A 22,096-nucleotide genomic window follows, 5' to 3' on the forward strand; every position below is an offset into this window, starting at 1 on the left:
ATAATCTGCCTCTGCCGCACTGCACATCTGTCCATACTGATACCTGACGATGCCACTGCAGAGATATGCCACCATCTCCTGTATGCGTTGTTGAATGGATATACGAGTGGGACGTTTGAATGTGCGGTCTCATGGTATGCGCTGTCTAATAATCCAGTGGTTTTAACGCTGCCCAATTTTCCTATTGAACTGCGTTGAATGTGTATTAACGCTGTGGGTTTACTCACTATTCCATGGCTCTTTTAATCTAGAATATTAACGTTTTTTATATGGTATTTGAAATGTTGTATGGTATTGAGCTGTGCGTTGTTTATATGGTATTGAGTTGTGCGTTGTGGGTTGTATTAACGCTGTGGTTTATATGAGCTGTGCGCTGTGGGTTGTATTAACGCTGTGGTTTATATGAGCTATGCGCTGTGGGTATATAGTATGCGTTAGTGGGTTATCAAAGCCTCTCATTGTTCCGATATTCTCAACTGTTCAATACGCCTCTCATTGTTCCGGTATATAGTATGCGTTATATGGTATCGACTGTTCAACGAAGCAGTAACAACCTGGTATATGGTATATGGTTGAGTGCGGAAGGGTTTTTGCATTCCCATTTGCGTTGAATGTTGTATATTAAATGGTATATATTGATTGGCAATGGTGATCCAGCGCATTTTTTTAGTATGTCTTTAAAACGACTTTAACGCTGTCCCATATTTTAAAACTGTCCAGCACTTTAACGCTGCCATATTTTTATTACTGGCTTCAAAGTCTAGAGAATCAAAGGGATTTATGGTGATTTTTTTAGTCTTTTCAGTGAACTTTGAAATTGTAATACCGTTGCTGCTCCAACTTTGTAGAGCTCGCGGTTGATGCCGTTGCTGCTCCAACTTTGTAGAGCTCGCGGTGAATGATTGATTATTTTTAAACAACCAAAATTATTTCCCACAGAAATTTTTTGAGTACAATTTCACTGTATATCAGCAGAAGTTTTTTTATCAGCAGAAGTATTTTTTTACAGAATGCATTCAATCATCTCTATGGTAGGAATAGTTCTCACTGGCAAGGAGAACTATCCTGAATGGTCCCGGATGATAAAACACACCCTCATCTTCAATGAGTTGTGGAAAGGAGTGTGTGTCGGAGAAGGAGACAATGACCCAGTGCAGCCTACATCAGACAAAGAGCTCGTCATTTGGGAAAACAAGAATAGCAAAGCCTATGCATTAATCGCAACATCTGTAAATGAAGAGGTGAGTCGCCATATTTCATCATATTCAACTGCCTTTGAAGCTTTACAAAAGCTGAAAGAACTCTATGACTCACATTCTGCACTTGAAGTTGTTCAGCTCATGATTAAACTCTTCACTCTTGAACTGAAAAATAATGATCCTCTTGCTCTTGCATCTGAAGTAAAATCTATAATGCATGATATCAAATCCACTAAGGTTGAGCTGGATATCCCTCTTATTGCTTTTCTCAAGGCACTCTATCCTACTTACTCCAATTATCTTGAATCTTTACAATCAAATGGAAATCTTAAAGATATAACCTTTGACTCTCTTATGAAAAAGTTTGCTGAAAGAGAGAAAGCCTTTGGAAAGAAGACAACCCCTGAATCTTCTGAAGAGACTGTGTGCCTTGCTCATAAAGAAAAGCATCCTGCTCAAGATTATACAAGAGGAAGAGGTGGACGAAGAGGAAGAGGAAGATACTTCAGAGGCAGGGGGGGCAGACATTCTCAAGGAGAAAAGGTAGACTTACATTGCATTCGCTGCCAAAGAAATGGATCACATGATGCCTCTACATGCAAGCTACCATGGGACAAAATTGAGCAGAAAAGAAACCAACAGAAAGGTAAAAATGATGATACAGACAAAGGTAAAGCACCTGAATCTGCTCACTATATTGAGGCACAAAGTAACATTGGAGTAAATGAAGATTTGTTTAATGCTTCACTTGCTTCTTCGAAAAATGATTGGTTGCTTGATTCAGGAGCAACCTGTCATATGACTCATAGAAAAGATTTTTTTGAAGATTTCACTGATAATGTTGATGGAGCAGTATACTTTGCAGATCAGTCAAAAATCAAGCCATCAGGGTTTGGCACAATCAGGCTTAAACTGCCTGGTCTTCCAGACTTTCTTCTGGATCATGTTCTATATCTCCCACAGCTCAAGAGAAACTTATTTTCCTTGGTCCACATCCGCTAGCAAGGTCACTCCATTCATATGTTTGATGGAAAACTTGAGGTAAGAAAAGCTTCTGACCACTCACTTGTCATGACGGGAATAGAAGAAGAAAGGCTTCTCAAACTGCAAGGAACCTCTGCTCATGCACAACATTTCTCATATATTTCTCATCATGAAGAAGGTACACTTCCATCAAGTTTATTATGGCATGCTAGATTCGGACATTTAAACTATGACAGTCTCCGCTTATTGAAGAAAAATGGTGTTGCTGGTTTGCCTACAATTCCTAGGAAACATAAGCAATGTGATGCTTGCATTCTAGGAAAGCATAGCAAACAGTCTTTTCATGATTCACATTCAAGAGTACATAGGAAGCTTGAACTCATTCATTCAGATTTATGTGGTCCAATGCCTGTTCCTTCTGCAAATGGAAATAAATATATCATGACATTTATTGATGATTGCACCAGAATGTGTTGGGTTTATTTATTGAAGAACAAATCTGATGCTTTTCAAACATTCAAGAATTTTCATAAATGGATTGAAAATGATGCACAATCTCATATTGGGTCTATTCGCACTGATAATGGAAAAGAATATACATCAAATGAATTTGAAAACTATCTTCGCCAACATGGGATCAAACATCAAACAACTGTGCCTTATAATCCCGAATAGAATGGTGTAGCTGAAAGAATGAATAGAACAATCTTGAATATGGTACAATCCATGCTTTTCTTCAAAAATGTAAAGATAATGTTTTGGGCTGATGCTATTCTATGTGCTGCATATATAAAGAATAGATGTCCATCTAATGCTATAAGAAACAAGACTCCTTATGAATTGTGGTATGGACATGTTCCTTCGGTAAAACATCTCAGGATCTTTGGTTCCACCTGTTATGCTTTGATACCAAAGGTACATAGAAACAAACTTGGTGCTAGAAGTCATAAGTGTATCTTCTTGGGGTATTCAAACACCTCCAAAGCATACCGCCTCTATGATGAAGTAAATAAAAAGTTTGTTGTATCTAGAGTTGTAATTTTTCTTGAATCATCCAAATTTGACAATGTTGTTGAGCGGCAACTTGATCGCTTGGATAGATTCGCAAAAACGAAATCATTTCAAGAATTTGATAATCAGATTCCACATCTTGAAGGGGGGATTCCTATACTAGATCAACATGTGGAATCTTCTTCTGAAGAACAATCTCCCCTGCATGAAACTCCAACAACGGATGATGCTTTAAGTGATGTAATTGATAGAATTGGGAGACTCAATCTTGATTCAGTCCCAACTCAATCAACAGAGCAGCCTGGACCATCTTAGAAAGGTCCCCCGAAGTGGCTGACAAAGACACTTGAAAGTGTTCATCCTGATGAAATTGGAAAAACAGGAACCAGAAACTCAAACCAACAAAATGTAGGTGATGTAGATGACTCTAATTCACTGTTGATATGGATGTTACTTATGATTGTGAATTGAACTTGTCTACAGATTTTGAACCAACTTCCTTCAAAGAAGTTGCTTCTCATGATGAATGGAAAAAAGCTATGCAAAAGGAGTATGATGCCCTCATAAAGAACGACACTTGGAAGCTGGTTGATCCTCCATTTGGAACCAAACCAATTGGCTGCAAGTGGGTCTACAAGAAAAAGTACAAAGCTGATGGCTCACTTGACAAGCACAAGCTAGGCTTGTGGCAAAAGGTTTTGCACAGAAGGAAGGGGTCGATTATGAGGAAACTTTTGCCCCCACAGCAAAATGGGTCACCATCCGGACACTCTTTGCACTAGCAGCTCAGAACGGTTGGAAAGTCTAGCAAATGGATGTAAAAACTGCCTTCTTGAATGGAGATCTAAAAGAGAATGTTTTTATGTCCCAGCCTGAAGGATTTGCTGTGAAAGGACATGAACATAAAGTATGCAAACTTGTGAAGTCCTTGTATGGCCTCAAACAAGCACTGCGAGCCTGGTATGAAAAACTAACTGAGCATCTTCTGAAACTCAACTTCAATCATTTTGATCTTGATGATGCAACTTTATTTGTCAAGAAAGTTGGCAAAACAGTTGTATATCTTGTGGTATATGTAGATGATCTTTTAATGACAGGGAACAATGAAAGCTACATTGCATCCATAAAGAAGGAATTGGGGAAAAGTTTTGAAATGACTGATTTGGGCTATGTTCATTACTATCTTGGAATTGAAGTAACCCAACATCCAAAATCCATATTTCTTTCTCAAAAGAAATACATTGGAGATTTGTTAAACAGATTTGGCATGACAGAGTGCAATCCTCTTTCTACTCCAATGGAACAAAAATTAAAGCTCACATCTATTGAAGGAAAGGAATTTGAGGATGCAACAAAGTATAGACAGCTTGTAGGAAGTCTCATCTACCTCACTACTACCAGACCTGACATTTCATTTGTTGTTGGAATCCTCTCCAGGTTTATGCAAAAGCCTTGTGAGGGACATTGGTCTGCTGCAAAAAGAGTTCTAAGGTACTTGAAGGGAACTCAAGACCTTGGAATCAAGTATACACAGGTGGACGACTTCAGCTTGATTGGATACTCTGATTCAGACTTCGATGGAGACAAAGAAACTAGAGTATCTACTTCAAGATATGCTATGAGTCTTGGATCAGGAGCTGTCTCTTGGAGATCACGCAAACAATCAGTTCCAGCATATTCCACAACAGAAGTAGAATACGTGGCAGCAGCTGAAGCAACGAAAGAAATTGTGTGGCTCAAGAAAATTCTTGAAGATTTGTAGGTAAAACAAGTACAATCAACTTCACTCGTGATTGACAACAGCTCTGCAATAAAGTTGGCCCAGAACCCAAAGTTCCATGATCGTACAAAGCACATCAATACTAAATATCATCTGATCCGACATCATGTTGAGGCCAAAACAATCCATCTCCGTCATTGTTCCACAAATGAGCAAATTGCAGACATCTTCACCTAAGCGCTTGGAAGAGAAAAGCTTGAAAGATTCAGAATGATGCTTGGACTCACCAACATCCCTTCATATTAAGGGGGGGAATGTTGACACCTAATCCTCTGCGATTGGGTGAATTTGGAATGTGAACAGTCATCAGAGGATGAACTGAGCAGTCACATCCTTTGTATATAACAATAGCTACCTAATAAAATAAATCGAATCAGTTTTTTTGTCAAACTGGAGTTACTCCTCACCTGAAATATCTATAAAATATTAAATTAGGATGTAAAATATAATTTAAAAAAAAAATTTGTGTGCAATAAAAATAATAATTTAGAATATTTATATCTAAATTGAATTGGATCACAAGTTTAATTTAAAAAATTAAAGTGAAAAAATGAAACATCAAAAGTCTATTTTAATTTTTAAAAAAAAGTGACATGTCAACTAATTTTAAATATTAATAAAAATAAATAATTTTTTATTAATTCTATTATTTTAAATAAATATAAAATTCATAATTTCAATATTTAAAAGAATAACTTTAAAATTTTGAAAGAAAACCAAAAGTAATTTATAATTCTAAAATCAAAGACAAATAGTCTCTCCCAATACCTCTTTCATCTTACTACTACACTCATTGAGAAAATGGCCCTTAAATATGAGATACTACGTAAAATTGCTTTAAATCTCAATTAGAAACCATTTATATATTAAAAGGAGATGTATCGAAACATTAATTTTAAAATAAATTATTCAAAATAAAATAAAATAAAAAACATGAATTTACATGATATTAATATCATTAAAAATAACATCGCATTTAAATTATAAAAAATAGTATAATAAAAGGGTAAAAAATAAGAGATTATTAAAACATTTAAAATATATATTTTATAATTTTATGTTAATTAGGTTTATCTTCGGTGTTTAAAAAGAATGATTAGGACCTTCTCCACCTAGGTTTAACCTCCACTAGCGACATGTTAAATTTTGGTTTAGGAAGGTTGGTATTATAATAAACCATACTTTTCTTTTATCTTCTAATGTAAAATTTTAGTTTGTGGGTTTTTATAGTAACTCATCATGTTGTGGAATGTTATTCAAAAAATTGTATGGTAAATTTTATTGTTTAAATATAAAAATATATAACATGAGTTTTCTCTTAAGCAAATTTCAATTGATTTGCAATAATTTTCACTTCTATAATAAGTTTTCTAATTTACATTTAGATTCTTTCTCAAAATTATAATTATGTTGTTAGACATGTCTATTTTGGAAAACGGCTTCCATAATTTTAATTTAGTTATCAATAATTGAACAGTAGGGATTTAAGATCTATAAAATATTCTAGAACATTCTTAGTTGTAAACACAAACCAAAGACTACAATTTATTTCTATAGTAGTTTTGTCAGTTTTCCTCTTTTAATTAAATTCATTAATTAAAGAAAAACCACATGAAATGAGTTCAGTTTTTTGGGCTTGTGGTATTGAGAAGCTATGTATTGGCCCATGGTATTGTAACACTAGCTTTTAAAAAATTAATGATCTCCATGATAAAGTGAAGGTGAATCTCCATGGTTAAGGATCTTATTACATGTTTTTTTTTTTTTTTAATGCATATATATTTAGCTTATATATTAATTCATTTTATCATTATTATTATGAATAATAGTAGTAATAATAATAATAATTTTAATTAAATTTGTAATTTAGTTAATTGTGATGTTTTGTTTTTAGCAACTTGTCATGTATGATAAATTAAATATTTTGATGGTTATTATGGATTGATGTCTATCAAAATTTACGAACCATTTAATTTATATATTTTCTTTAGCTATATTTATTTTGTGATATCAATATCAAAATATTTGTATATTTATTATTATCATATATAAAAATATTATAAAGAATTTATAATATAAATAATTCTTAGATTTAAGAAAAGTAATTTTAATTTTATTATTATAATATAATTCGTTTTGAATTTTTTTAATTTATTATGTTATAGATACTTTTTATTTTAGAGATTGGTTGGAGGTTTTGTTGGGGTTTGTTGAGAGATTCTCTAAAGAATAATTTCCTTGTTTAGAATTATTTGGATCTAATTCCAACTATAAATATGTATCATATTTATAATTGAAAACCAGTGATAAAATATATTGTGTCATGCAATTAAATTTCTAACATGGTATTAGAGTAAGTTCTAGATTAACTCCCTCATGGGAGGGCCAACTAGATGAGAGAACCTTGAGTGTTTTTCCTTCGCACATAAATTAACATAGAGCAAGTGAAATCATATGTGTGAGATTTCTTTGTGATTTTATGTGTTCTTCTAATGGCTATCCTAATATCACCACCACCCCACTCCATTGATACATATATTACCATATGTTTTCTTTTGAATGTCATGTACGTTGTCAGTCTATCCTGCAAACACATATACGAGTCGAGTTGGTTGTTTGGCCTTTTGGTGGGATGTGGGTAAGATCCAATAGAGGAAATGCACAGGACTGTTATGACACAGAGGGAAGACAGGAGTAGTGGTGTCCATTGTAATTACGACAAACCAACTAAGTTTTCCTTTCCCGATGACGAGGTATTTATTGCAATTCAATTTCTTTGCGTGGAGAGGAAACCTGCGCGAAGTTTGGGTGGAGACTCACAGTGACATACCGCTGTGGAGATTGCATGGAGATAGACCTCCACATGTGCCATTCTTAAACAAAATTTTAATATCTCGTCCGTTGCGTTCATGGTATCCTTTCATGCCTACTTCAACCTGAGTTGTGTGGCTTCTAGTTGTGTTGGTCCCGCTATGCCGATAATGGACACCATATCGTAGGGAAATGGTATGAATTTTTGGAGGAATATATCAAAAGGACTTCATGCAAATTCGATCCCTATGGAGTCAAATTCCCCGTCTCAGATAAGTGTTGAGATCAGTCCTTGTTGCTACTAGGATTTTAGAATTTGTACACAATAAATTTGAATGGAAACTCCCAGAGGCATTTGATATGTTTATTGGTATCACAACATGTAAATTTGATGAATTTATATACACTTCCACGGGATTAAAATTTTCATATATAACCTCAATATTTTTTCTTTTATCTGCAATAATAGATTCTAACAGTAATTTTGAGACATTGTTAAGGGAAACATGTAAACATTTGGATAGTCTTTCCCCTCACAATGAAAGTATTTAGCCAGTTGTCCCAATTCAGTGACCCGATTGTTTGCTTTCAACAACCAATCAGACAAGAAATTTGTTCACCGTATTGGAGTGTCTTTGTGTTAGTTCATTGGGGTAGCTCATGGTGGTCATGGTTATTTGAGTAGAGTCAGTCATCAAAGGCGTATGACAAGCTCGGTAGGGAAATTTAGTTAAAGGGAAGCCAAATGGATAGTGAAGTGGTTAAATGATTTTGTATGAATTTTTCGTAGTTATGTAATATTTATTTTGTGCGTTAAAGTGTATGGTATGGATAATCAATTATTCAATCAATTAGAATAGTTCAAGTTCTAATTCAAGTTAATGGGTTTTGACATTTTTTAATGTCAAGAAAATATCATTGACTTGGTTATGTTTATTCTATTACATGTTTATGGTAGTTGTTGTTCTTTGGTGTTTCAAGGGGATTATTTGTAGGTTATTTTAGTGTATACTTAAGTTTTTGGGTAAAAGAGGGTCAAATTGTGTGATTGACTTCTAAATAGATTCAATACACATATAGCTATCCTAAATAACTAGTGGATACAACGAGCTATGGCATCTGACATTTTGGACAATGTCCATAGTATGGTTTAGTTACTTAATTACTTTTTTTGACAACTATAGGGAGCTAAGTAATTTGGTAGAATGAAGCATGTCAATATTGTTAATCATTACAAGTACATCTATAATGGTTAGAGGAAGTGGTATATTAAATGGTTCAAGTGGTAAGTGCAAAGTTTTGGTGAAGAAAGATTGTAGCTTGGGAGATTTTAGAGTGGGTATAAGTGTTAATGAAGGTCATACCAAACTTTTTTGTATTGTTATTTATAAAACAAACATTCTGGGATGGTGTTAGGAATAATGTTTGTTTTAGAGATTGGTTTGAGGTATTTTTAGATTTTTTTGAGATATTTTCTCAACAATAATCTCTCAGTTTAGAATTAGTTGGATCTAGTTCTAGCTATAAATATCTATCATATTTATGATTGAAATTATGTGAGAAAAAATATATTTTAATGTGCAATTATCGGTAAAAAAATACTCACCATAAAAATAATATCATTAATTAAAAAATAAAAATAAATTATGGTAAATATATTAACAAAACTCTCACAACACAAGTTTCTTGCATTTTCCAGCTCATCTTTCTATATTATAATATGATTTATAAATTTACGTAGAAAAATAAATATAATTTAATACCTATATGATTGCCTTTCTTCTTCCTTGGGGAGGCAATTATTACATACGGAAAATGTGGAGATGAGGGAGGATCTTACTGCTTATTAATTATAAACTAAAAAAACATAGAGATTGAAGAGGGGATTAAAGAGGTGCTTAGTACAACTATTAGTTTTTTTATATGTCTTTTCAATTTTGTTTGTTATTTAGGTAATTAAAAGTAAGGATTTAAAATTTTAATATAGTTTATTATTGAAATATCCAACCTTTTATATTACCTGTAATTAAGTATCATAGACTATATGAAGTATTGAAATTATAAATCAAAATATAATTTGGAGAGCTTGCTCACTAGACCATGATATGCTAGGAGAGAGTCCACCTGGATTGGTGCGAGAGGGTTGATCTCATCATTAGAAGGGGAGAAGATGATGTCTGCTAACTTTTGGCGAAGACAATATATTTCTTATGTAGCATTTCAATTTACTCCAACATTTTTTCCATGCAAACCAATATCTCCTAGATCGTTCAATCAAGAGTCTACAAGTGAATGATTTGATGTAATAATAAAGATTAACCACTTTACTTTATTATGTTCACAGAGACTTGGGAGAGGTACATATTTTAGGAATCTAGTGCATGGCCTTCCATACAATGAGCTGATTAGAGATGAACCTACATTCTTTTTTAACTTCTTCTTTCAACTTTTTGATGGTTCATGACATCGCCATAGTGACCCATAGCTAGTCTTTTAGCACTTTGGGCCCAAATAGACCTTGATTAGCCCCTTCTATCACCTCTACAAATCGAGGACAATATTCACCTAGCTATCAAAGTCTAGGAAGGGGTTAATGGGGTAGAATTAGGAAGATAGAGTTTCGAAGATAATATAAAGTGAAAAGATAGAAGAGAGGCCATCGAGTGCCATAGAGATAGGGTGTACTAGAATGGGTGGTTAGGGAAGGGGTAAGAAAAAATGGGAGATGGGGCCATAGAGTGATGACCCCAAGGGGGATGATAGAAAAATAGGGAGTGCAACAAAGAGCTAGAAGTGGGGTAGGGGAAGTAAAAGAGGAAAGAAATAAAACCTGAAATTGGTGATAAACTTAGGGTCTAGAATAATAGTTAGATTCCAAGGATACAAAATTTGAATTTACAATTGAAAATAAAAAATTCACGGATATCAATGCTACCTTGAGACTAGAGTTGTGAATTTCTTCCTATCTATTCCTTGCCTCGATGGTGTTGAAATGACATCACAATGCTAAAATTCCACATACTCGAAATACTCTTGTTACCAAGGACATCATTGCTAGCATAAAATCTTTGGGCTAGTTGTCTAGAAAGCACTTTCCACCCAAACCACATATCTCATAGCCTCCAAAAATAGTTCCATGAAAAGCATTGAGAACACAAAAGGAGGCCACAATGAGTTGTATTGTTGACACATAACCTCTAGTCTTATAGTTTCCACCAATCATGAGCCTGATTTAAACTATATTCTCTCTTCCTCCGTGTTTTCTAGTGTCTCTTACCATATAATTGTCCACTCTCTAGTGGATTCCAATTGTGCTATAATACTTATAGCAGAATTGAATGTAACATATCCAACTTAAAAAAAAAAAATTGATCAAGTTACCTTCAGAAAAGAAAACATATATATATCTTTTTCATTTATCTTCTAATAAAATATCACAAGTGGTGAGCGTCATCACTTTTAACTTCTATGAAATATATTTTGTGATAAAAATATTGGTTAGCTTGAAGCTAAAATCCATAAGAATTGAGTAATTGTATTTTTTTTTTTTTTTTTACTATTAACCAATCCATGTAGCCTTTTTTGTAGGATATATGTTTTAATCCCAGTGCCCTTAAAACATTATCCTTTGTATTTAAAACATTATCTTATAATAGACCTTTTATATACTACAATTGGACTTCGTTCCATCCTAGTAACTGAAGGTTGGACTTCGTTCCATCCTAGTAACTGAAGATGGTAATCCTATGGTTATATATATATATATATGCACTTTATTTAACATTCAACCTTCCACTTTATTAACCATATATATAGTTATTGGCCTTTGTTACTAAGACAACATTTGTAAATCCGACATATAGCAAGCTTTACACAGTTTAACACAAGTATATCTTATTGATGTGACTCTTGGCAATGTTTTATAGCTAAGATATGTTTCCTTATGTAACATTCAGGGTCAAACATGATCTAGAAAATATGTAGAATGAATACTTGCTACTTGGATGCTGTACCTGTTAAATTGTTTGCTTAAAGTGATATTTAGTTGTCATCGACAGTCGTACTCTAATATTTGAATTGGGATTGGTTAACTACCAAACCCATACTCTATGCTAAAGTTTCATTGTGTCAGTTGTTCATGCGAGGAGAGGAGCTCTGCTCCTTGGTTCCAAACCCCAATGTTATCTTTCCTTCCACTCGAAGGCTAGTTCTGTAAATTCCTCCTCAGTCTGTAGCAAAGGTCTTCGGTCAGCCAAGTGGAAGATATATGTTTTAGGATGGTGTTATAGGTAAAACAATTAGGGTACGAATGGAAACACTCACATCCAACTAGTTGGTTTGAATATAAATTCTTTGATTCCTATGCACTCCATTTTGCTTTAATATTTAACATGGCGGGGTTACTTTGTATGGTCGTAATGAGATTTTTCTTTCCTTGTGATAGGTAGCCTTTCCCTCAGGTTAAGGTTTTGGCCGCTTCAAAATGACCCCAACTCCAACCTGCCAAGTGAGAGATTCGACTCCCATTACAGGTTATCACATTGGCTAGGGCACTTGGTCACTCATTTTTTGTTTATTCTCTCTTGCTTACTTCTCTACTGGTTATTTGGTCAGCTTGTTTTAATCCTCCTATATTCCTTGCAGGGCCGCTTGGAGATAAAGTGCATATCCCTTATCTCGTCTTAGGTATAGCAACTTTCGTATAGGCTTCTCATTTTTTGAATTCCTTCTATGGATTCCGAGAATGCCTAAATCCAACCTCTCTTTTCGTAGGTACATATCTAGAGCGACGACCCAATTAACGACTTCTTTCTCTCCAAGTTCATTTTCATTGGATGCAGTGCATGAGGTTCCAAGTTCTGATATTATCAAATTTATCCTCTTGCCAGGTCACGAATCACATATTTCTATGCTTAAATTTGCATATAGTAGTTTGTTACTAAGGACTCTTAGATGATACCCTAGTCTGGCCAAGAGTGTTTACAGTAGTTTATTTAAAGGTCCAAGCCTGAAGAAATACAAGGGTCAGGGTTTTCATATATGGTTTACTTACTTTATACAGGTTATTTTTGTTCTGAATGATTCCTCCTAGCCGTAGGCTTGAAGACTACACTGTTGTAAAAATTATTTAATATAAGCGCATGTAGGCCCCGAATGTTCGTATCTGTCTTAGGGATTATTTAACTTCAACATTTTCAATGTGTATTATTACTCTTCCAATTTTCTGCAACACAATATATCTGTTTAAGTCTTGGCTATATTGAGAGTTTGGCTCGTTATGCATCAGTTATGGAAAAAAGTCGTCTTAGGCCTACATCTGCACATACTTTTTTTTCAGCTACAAAATGAATAACGCAACCCTTTGTGCATGATTGAATACTAAGATATTTTAATAGTTTTGTACTCTTTATAGCGTAATATTTGTGCTTGTGGTTATGGATTATTATACTCTTCAGTTCTCTATTGTCGCTAGTTTGTAATATTTTCATTATGCTACATAGGTTCATTATACCAATTATACCAATATGTTTCGGTTGTTTAAATAATCACATGCGTTACAATATTTCTTATTTTGTACCGAAGATGCATGATAATAAAAATATATATATATGTATCCACAAATCCACATATACTAACAAGTATCCATAGGATCATCCACATATACTAACAAGTATCCATAGGATCAATGAATATCTGTAGTGGGAAATCGTTGCGAGTCCTTTGTGTCCTAGTCTTCTCTTACTAAGGACTAATCTTATGGAGTCCACAAGGTGACACAACACTCTGTGGATTCTAGGTGCCTAAGCTAGGTTGAAACCCGAAACTTGTTCCTTCCATAGTAGCAAATATAATTAAATTCTTTCATGTTAACAACAATAGAAGGCTTATTCTTTTAGACAAAGAACCAACAAAAGGCCTATTCTCTTATAGAAAGAAAAAATAATTATTCTATAATCTTTCATAAAGGGTATAACTCCTATGATCTATTTTTCTTTATTTTTTTTGGTCAAAGTAGTCATTGACGTCAATATGGTATTATTTGTGATGGAAAATATTCTTGTGATACATGTCCTAACCTTTGAGATGTTACAAACCTGAGGAGATCTAAACACCATCTACTTGACTAGACCTTAGGTGCATGAGTACATCAATGAAATTCTAGATGCTCTTATCATAACAAAACCCTAATCCTATGTGCATACCCTAGATGCCTCATTTATATCATGAATCCTTAACTCTAGATAATGAAGACACAGATGATTGTTGGAGGTCACACTTGGAGTCCTAATGAAGAAGCCCTTGCCCTAATCAAACCCTAGTCATGTGATGTCCTTGTTCTTAATGAAGAAACCCTAAACCTTTATACCTTGACTCATCATGACGAAATTCCTAATCCTAAGAGGTCCATTGATGTCGAGCCTTGAAGGAGCCTTTACCTTGAATGCCAAAAACATAATGTTAAAATCCTAAAGGCTGTCATGAAAAGAATAATTATGATAGTTAACAAAAAAAAAATTATGAATAAAAAATGACTTCATTCAAAGATAAAATGGCTTAGGCGTTTAGAGGATTTCTTCCTCTTTCAAATGAGCCCTCACTCATGTTCTAACTCCTTCTAGAATGGGAGAAATTGAATTTTTAAGATGATATATCATATTATTTCCCCTAGCCGAACTAAGCCTACATGTCTAAGTCAGCTTGACCACCATGACACGAGTCTCTTCGTTTCTAGTCGAAAATCACTATGAATACAAGTTCTAATACTTCATTTCTCATTAGAATTCAGTGAAGAATATATACAGGAGTTCAAAAAAAAGATAATAATAGAAAGAAGGTTGAGGAAGATAAAATGTGGGCACAATTCTTCTATTAACGGTCTTTCAAACTCAATGTTTATTGGACAGTAAAAGCTTGGAAATTCTCCTATAGGAGCTGGGGAAAGAGAGAAATAATTTAAGATAAGTCAGATTACAAACTCTTAGACAACCACCAGTGACAAGACACAGACCTCACCTAAACTTGGATTACAGTCCCGTCTATGATATTTCGGACCTTTGGTCAATAGAATAGTTCAGATCTCAAAAGAATTACACCGTGGAGATGTGTTTGGACAACATTTTGCGAAGACTAGGATCTGCAAGTTTGTTTTAAGTGCTCGAACTGTGAGAAAAATCTCTCAAAGGAGACGAGTCTTCAATTATAGAAGATTGTTACTAGTGAGGCAATTTGTGGGATCCACCTGCGATTAGTCTCACCTTGGAAGAATTTTTTGCATGACTAAAGAGCATACCTTAACACAATATTGAAGCAATGTTTCTGAAACTTAAAAGCCAGCTTGGGAGAGATCTTTATAGTAGTTTATTGAAGGTATTTGTGGAGCATATTTTAAGGCTGTTAGAAGACAAATTTTCACCAGCTTTAAAAATAGCTCTGTAGCAGAAATTGAAAGGCTTCTTCAAATAGTCCTCAGATACCCTTTTGTAGAACATTTAAAACCTTTTGAAGGTGTATTTATAGCAGTTTTGAAGACTTATTTTGGATAGTTATTTGAAGCATTTGAAGACCTAGAGAAACCTCCTTGGAGAAACTATTGAAGGATCTTTGAAGAAGACTTTGATGATAGTTTGAACAAATTTTGAAAGTTTTCCAGATAAGATATTGGAGCTTATGTGAAACAAACTTGAGGCTTGATTGAAGGTTGATTCGATATTGAAGCATAATTGAAGGACACTTAAAGTTTTGATAGCCTGTTAAAGAACACTGTAAGAGTGGTGTGCGAGCATATTAGAGAAGTCTTTGTAGATTTTCTTAGAGCCATTTGAATACCCATTGAAGTTTGGTGTCTAGATCTATTAAAGAATATTTTTGGAGTAGGCTTAATGTAGCCATTTGAAGACATCTTTTTGAGGAGATTTAGCTAATCTTGGAGAAATTATTAGAGATCATAATGCATTGAAGCCATCATGAGGTGACAGTGGCTAAATTTTTTTGTGTAACATGAAGAGTTGTGGAGACACCTTCACGTGAAGTCAAAGTTGTCATTGATGAGATAGTGCCTTCGAGATGATTTGAGGGCAGTGTTGAAGGTGAAGGTTGTCAAGGCTCATTGCATAAGATATTGGGATCCATGAAGAATCATTAAACTTATCTTGATGAATTGAAGTTGGGGTTGGAGCCCTAGAAGATTGGAGTTCTCAGAAGACTAGGTTACAGCCTGTACTAGAGATAGGGTTGGAACCCTAGAGGTTGGTGCCTCAAAGTGACAAGGTTGGAGCCTTGCGAAGATAGGGTTGGAGCCTTCTGAAGTCCAAGTCAGTGCTTGGAAAAATATAGGTTGGAGCCTAGTGGATTGAAGATTGGTGTCATCTAGGGTTGGATCCATAATGATTATTTTACTCAAATTATTGTAAAGAGGATTGGATTTCACGTCATTGATTAATAAAATTATTATTCTATGATTGTTCATTTTGTGTTCTAATTATAAGTGATCTTAACTAGTAAAAATAACAATTGAAAATAAATATTGTTTCACCCCCCTCTCAATATTTCCAACAATTGGTATCGGAGCTAGTAGCTTCACTCAAAGGCTAACAACTTGAAGGTAGATCCTTAGAACATAAATGACAAAGCCAAGTAACAAAGCCTCTAATCCTTCTAAAGATGTCTCTTCTTCAACCATGAAAGTAGAAGATAATCAAATTGGGAAAGCTCCATTTCAATGCAAACTTTGATATATGGAAGGCAAGAATGAAGAATTTCTTAATGGCTCAAGATTTTGAAGTCTGGGAATCAGTGATTACTGAAATCACGATGGAAGGAGAATCCAAGGAGTATAATGCAAGAGAAATAAAAGAAATATTAAGTGGGTTACTAGATCCTGCAAAGGCCAATGTAGAGAAATGTTCATTGGAAAAACATATGTGGGACAAACTTCAAGACCTTCACTCAAAAGGAGCATTCACCATGAATTCTATTCATGAAGATGATGGAAAGAAGGAAGGAAAACTAGAACCCATAAAGGAAGTTGAAAACAATAATGAAGACATGAAGATCAAGGAAGACCTAGAAGATGAAAAAAATTGAAGATGATCCAAAAGAAGATCTTAGGGAAAAACTTGCAGCTTCCCTAGAAGAGATAATCAAATTGAATAGGGAAAATGAGGATCTCAAGAAGAAAGCACAACATGGTGAGTATGACTTAGACAAGACTAGGAAGGACGTTGATATTTTCAAGATTCAAGTACAAGAAAAGGATGAGGATATCACAAAGCTAAAGGAGGAATTTCATCAAAATAAGAGAAGGCAGCATGAAGAATTCATATCCATGACAAATCAATTGGATAAAGTAAAGAAAAGGAAATATACTTTGTTAAGCCATCTTGAAGAAAGACATGAGGATTTGAACAAAGTTGAAGCAAAAATTGGTCAATACAAGGAAGAAGTATCCTCCCTTAAATCTCAACTAGAAGAAGCAAAGAAACAAGCGCAAGGAGCTGAAAAGGTGATGGAAACTTTGGCATTCCTTGAAGGACAAGTTGATGAAGCAAAAAAATAAAGAAATGCCATGATATGCCAACTTGAAGAAAATAATGAGGATATCTCCAAGTTAAAAACATATATCATCTCACTTAAGGCCGAATCATGTGAAGCAACAAGGATGAAGGAAGAAATGGAGAACCGTATAGCAAACAAGGATGAAGAAGGCAAGAAAATGAAAGAGTAAATTGATCTCCTAAAGAATGAAATTGATCATCTAAACAAGAGTCTTAAGAGCTCTCAAACCCTACATGACATCCTAAGTCATCACAGACCCCCTCTTGATAAACCAGGTCTTGGTTATGCAGGTGAACCCTCAAATAGAAATGATGCAAAGCCTAATGCTTCAAAGGATGTGGAGAATCTTGGAAGAAATATTGATGCCCTCAGTTCTAGCGAAGGTAAGGAGAAGGGTCAAGATGACATTGGAAGAAACCCTACTTCAAGAATATATGAAAATGGTGTCAATAATGAAAGAAGCATTAAATTTGATCAGAGGATCCCAAGACATAATGAATTTGGAAGTACATGAAGGAAATCTCCATCCTCGAGGTACCAAATTATATTTTTTGGTTATTTATATTCTTGTACAAATTTTGGGTACATGAAAAAGGATTGTAGGGAATACCACAAGGACAAATATAATGGTCCCCAGTATTTTCCCTGAAGTAACTTTGTAGAAGGAATTTATGCTTCCTCATTTATGTACAAAACTGAATGCTACATATGTCATAATATTGGTCATATGGCTCATAATTGTAATTTGAATTGGGTCCCTAACCAAGCTAAAAACATGACTACCAAGCAAGAGAAGAAGGTCACACAAGTTTGGAGAAGAAATAAAATTAGATCCAAAAGTTTCTTGAACACTTAAGACATCCACTCATGTTGTTGATCTAATGAGTGCATCTATGACAGATGTGATATTCCAAGTTTTTAATGATAAAATTATGTCAAAAGTAAGACCATGCATACTATTAGGCGGAGCTCATGATTCTTGACTATTCTTGCAAAGGTTATCTGTGAAAAGCCCTATGAAACCCCTCATTAGTCACACAAAGACAATCATGATATTGTGTCTTCACTACACATCCATTATTGAAGATATCTTCCACTTGATCATGAAGCAACAACTTTTCGTATCATGAGAAAAACAAAGAGATAAAGGAGTTTATGTAGGCAAGGGGAGTTGGTTGATCATATACCTCATCCATTTCCATGAAGATGTACAACATCTTAGGGGGAGCAAGTACATTAAATAAAAGCACCATGATAGGGGGAGCAACATATCTATCATGGTGAACTATCATTGATGAAGAAAATACAATGAAGTAGAATATCAAGAAGCAACTTGATAGGGGGATTACTTGGACACACCTTTTTCCATTGATGTCAAAAGGGGGGAAATTATTGAAAGGGAAAGAATATTTCCATCAATGACAAAGGGGAGAAACTTGGTCAAAGTTATCATTTATCTCAATATGTCATTATTTGTGATCGAAAATATTCTTGTCATACATGTCCTAACCTTTGAGAGGTTACAAACCATAGGAGATCTAAACCCCATCTACTTGACTAGTCCCTAGGTGCATAAGTACATCAATGAAATTTTAGATGCTCTTATCATAAAAAAACCCTAGTCTTATGTGGATACCCTAGATGTCTCATGTATATCATGAATACATAACTCTAGATAATGATGACATGGATGATTGTTGGAGCTCACACTTGGAGTACTAATGAAGAAGCCCTTGCCCTAATCAAACCCTAGTCATATGATGTCTTTGTTATTAATGAAGAAACCCCAAGCCTTTATACCTTGACTCATCAGGATGGAATCCCTAATCTTAAGAGGTAAATTGATGTCAAGCCTTGAAGGAGCTTTTACCTTGAATGCCAAAAATGTAATGATAAAATCCTAAAGGCTGCCATGAAAAAAAATAATTATGAGAGTTCACAAAAAAAAAGTTATGAATAAAAAATGACTTCATTTAAAGATAAAATGGCATAGGCATGTAGAGGATTTATTCCTCTTTCAAATGAGCCCTCACTCATCTTGTAACTCCTTCCATATTGGGAGAAATTAAAATTTTAAGATGATATATCATATTATTTCCCCTAGCTGAACTAAGCCTACATGTCTAAGTCACCTTGACCACTATGAGACATGTCACTTCATTTCTAGTCAAAAATCACTATAAATACAAGTCTTAAGTCTTCATCTCTCATTATAATTTAGTGAACAATATAGATGGGAGTTCAGAAAAGAGGATAATAATAGAAAGAATGTCAAGGAAGACAAAATGTGGGCACAATCCTTGTGTTAAGGGTCTTTCAAACTTGGTGTTTATTGGATAGTAAAAGATTGGAAATTCTCTTGTAGGAGCTCAGGAAAGAGGGAAATCATTTAAGAGAAGTCAAATTACAAACTCTTAGACAAACACCTATGACAAGACACAAACCTCACCTACACTCAGATTACAGTCATGTCTATGATATTTCAGACGTGTGGTCAATAGACTAGTGCAAATCTCAAAACAACTATCCTGTGGGGAAGTGGTTGGATAACATTTTGTGAAGACTAGGATCTGCAAGTTTGTTTTAAGTGCTCGAACTGTGAGAACAATCTCTCAAAGGAGACCGGTCTTCAATTGAGAAGATTGTTAGTGTGGCAAGTTGTGGGAGCCACCTGCGATTAGTCTCACCTTGGAAAATTTTTTGCATAACTAAAGAGCAGACCTTAACACGATATTGAAGCAATGTTTCTCAAACTTAAAAGCCACTTCAAGAGAGTTATTTATAGTATTTTATTGAAGGTATTTGTGGAGCATATTTTAAGGTTGTTAGAAGCCAATTTTTGACTAGCTTTAAAAATAGCCCTGTAGCAACAATTGAAAGGCTTCCTCAAACAGTCCTTAGATACACTTTTGTAGCACATTTAATACCTTTTGAAGGTGTATTTATAGAAGTTTTGAAGACTTATTTTGGAGAGTTATTTGAAGCATTTGAATACCTAGAGAAACCTTTTTAGAGAAACTAATGAAGGAACTTTGAAGAATACTTTTTGATGTCTGAACAAATTTTGAAAGTTTTCTAGATCATATATTGGAGCTTGTGTGAAACAGACTTGAGGCTTGATTGAAGTTTGATTTGATATTGAATCATAATTGAAGGACACTTAAAGTTTTGATAGCTTGTTAAAGAACACTCTAAGATGGTGTGAAATCATATTGGAGAACTCTTCGTAGATTTTTCTTAGACCCATTTGAATACCCCTTGAGGGTTGGTGTGCAGATCTATTAAAGAAGATTTTTGGAGTAGGCTTAGTGAAACCATTTTAAGACATCCTGTTGAGGAGACTTAGTTGATCTTGGAGACATTATTAGAGAGCATGATGTGCTGAAGCCATCATGAGGTGACCTTGGATAATTTTGTTTGGGTAACATGAAGAGTTATGGAGACACCTTTATGTGAAGACAAAGTTGTCATTGATGAGATAGTTCCTTGGAGATCATTTGAGGGTAGTGTTGAAGGTGAAGGCTGTCAAGGTTCATTGAATAAGATATTGGGGTCCATGAAGAATCATTAAACTTATACTGATGAATTGAAGTTGTGGGTTGGAGCCCTAGAAGATTGGAGTCCTCAAGAAGACTAGGTTGGATCCTGTACTAGAGATATGGTTGGAGCCCTAGAGGTTGGTGCCTCAAAGTGACAAGGTTGGAGCCTTGGCAAGATAGGGCTAGAGCCTAGTGAATTCCAAGTCGGTGCTTGGAAAAATATAGGTTGGAGCCTGGTGGATCGAAGATTGCTGTCTTCATCTACGCTTGGAGCCCTAATTATTATTTTACTCGATTTATTGTAAATAGGATTGGAGTCCTCGTCATTGATTAATAAAATTATTATTCTATCATTGTTAATTTTGTGTTCTAATTACAAGTTATCTTAACTAGTAAAAATTTGTAAAGAAATATTGGTTCACCCCCCTCTTAGTATTTCCAACAATTGGTATCGGAGCTAGTAACTTCACTCAAAGGCTAACAACTAGAAGGTAGATCCTTAGAACATAAATGGCAAAGCCAAGTAAGAAAGCCTACAATCCTTCTAAAGATGCCTCTTCTTCAACCATGAAAGTAGAAGATAATCAAATTGGGAAAGCTCCATTTCAATGCAAACTTTGATATATGGAAGGAAAGAATGAAGAATTTCTTATGGCTCAATATTTTGAAGTCTGGGAATTAGTGATTATTGAAATCACATTGCAAGGAGAATCCAACGAGTATAATGCAAGAAAAATAAAAGAAATATTAAGTAGGCTACTAGATCCTATAAAGGCGAAAGTATAGAAATGTTCATTGGCAAAACATATGTGGGACAAAATTCAAGACCTTCACTCAAAAGGAGCATTGATCATGAATTCTATTCATGAAGATGATGGAAAGAAAGAAGGAAAACTATAACCCATAAAGGAAGCTGAAAACAAGAATGAAGACATCAAGATCAAGGAGGACCTAGAAGATGAAAAAAAATTAAGATGATCCCAAAGAAGATCTCAAGGAGAAACTTGTAGCTTACCTCGAAGAGATAATCATATTAAATAACGAAAATGAGGATCTCAAGATGAAATCACAAGATGGTGACTATGACTTAGACAAGACTAGGAAGGGTGTTGATCTTTTCAAGCTTAAAGTATAGGAAAAGCATGAGGATCTCACAAAGCTAAAGGAGGAATTTAATCAAAATAAGAGAATACATCATGAAGAAGCCATATCCATGA

Source organism: Pinus tabuliformis, chromosome 6, assembly GCF_031772625.1.
Source record: "Pinus tabuliformis cultivar Carrire ecotype Pingquan chromosome 6, CPIR1, whole genome shotgun sequence".
Taxonomy (NCBI): domain Eukaryota; kingdom Viridiplantae; phylum Streptophyta; class Pinopsida; order Pinales; family Pinaceae; genus Pinus; species Pinus tabuliformis.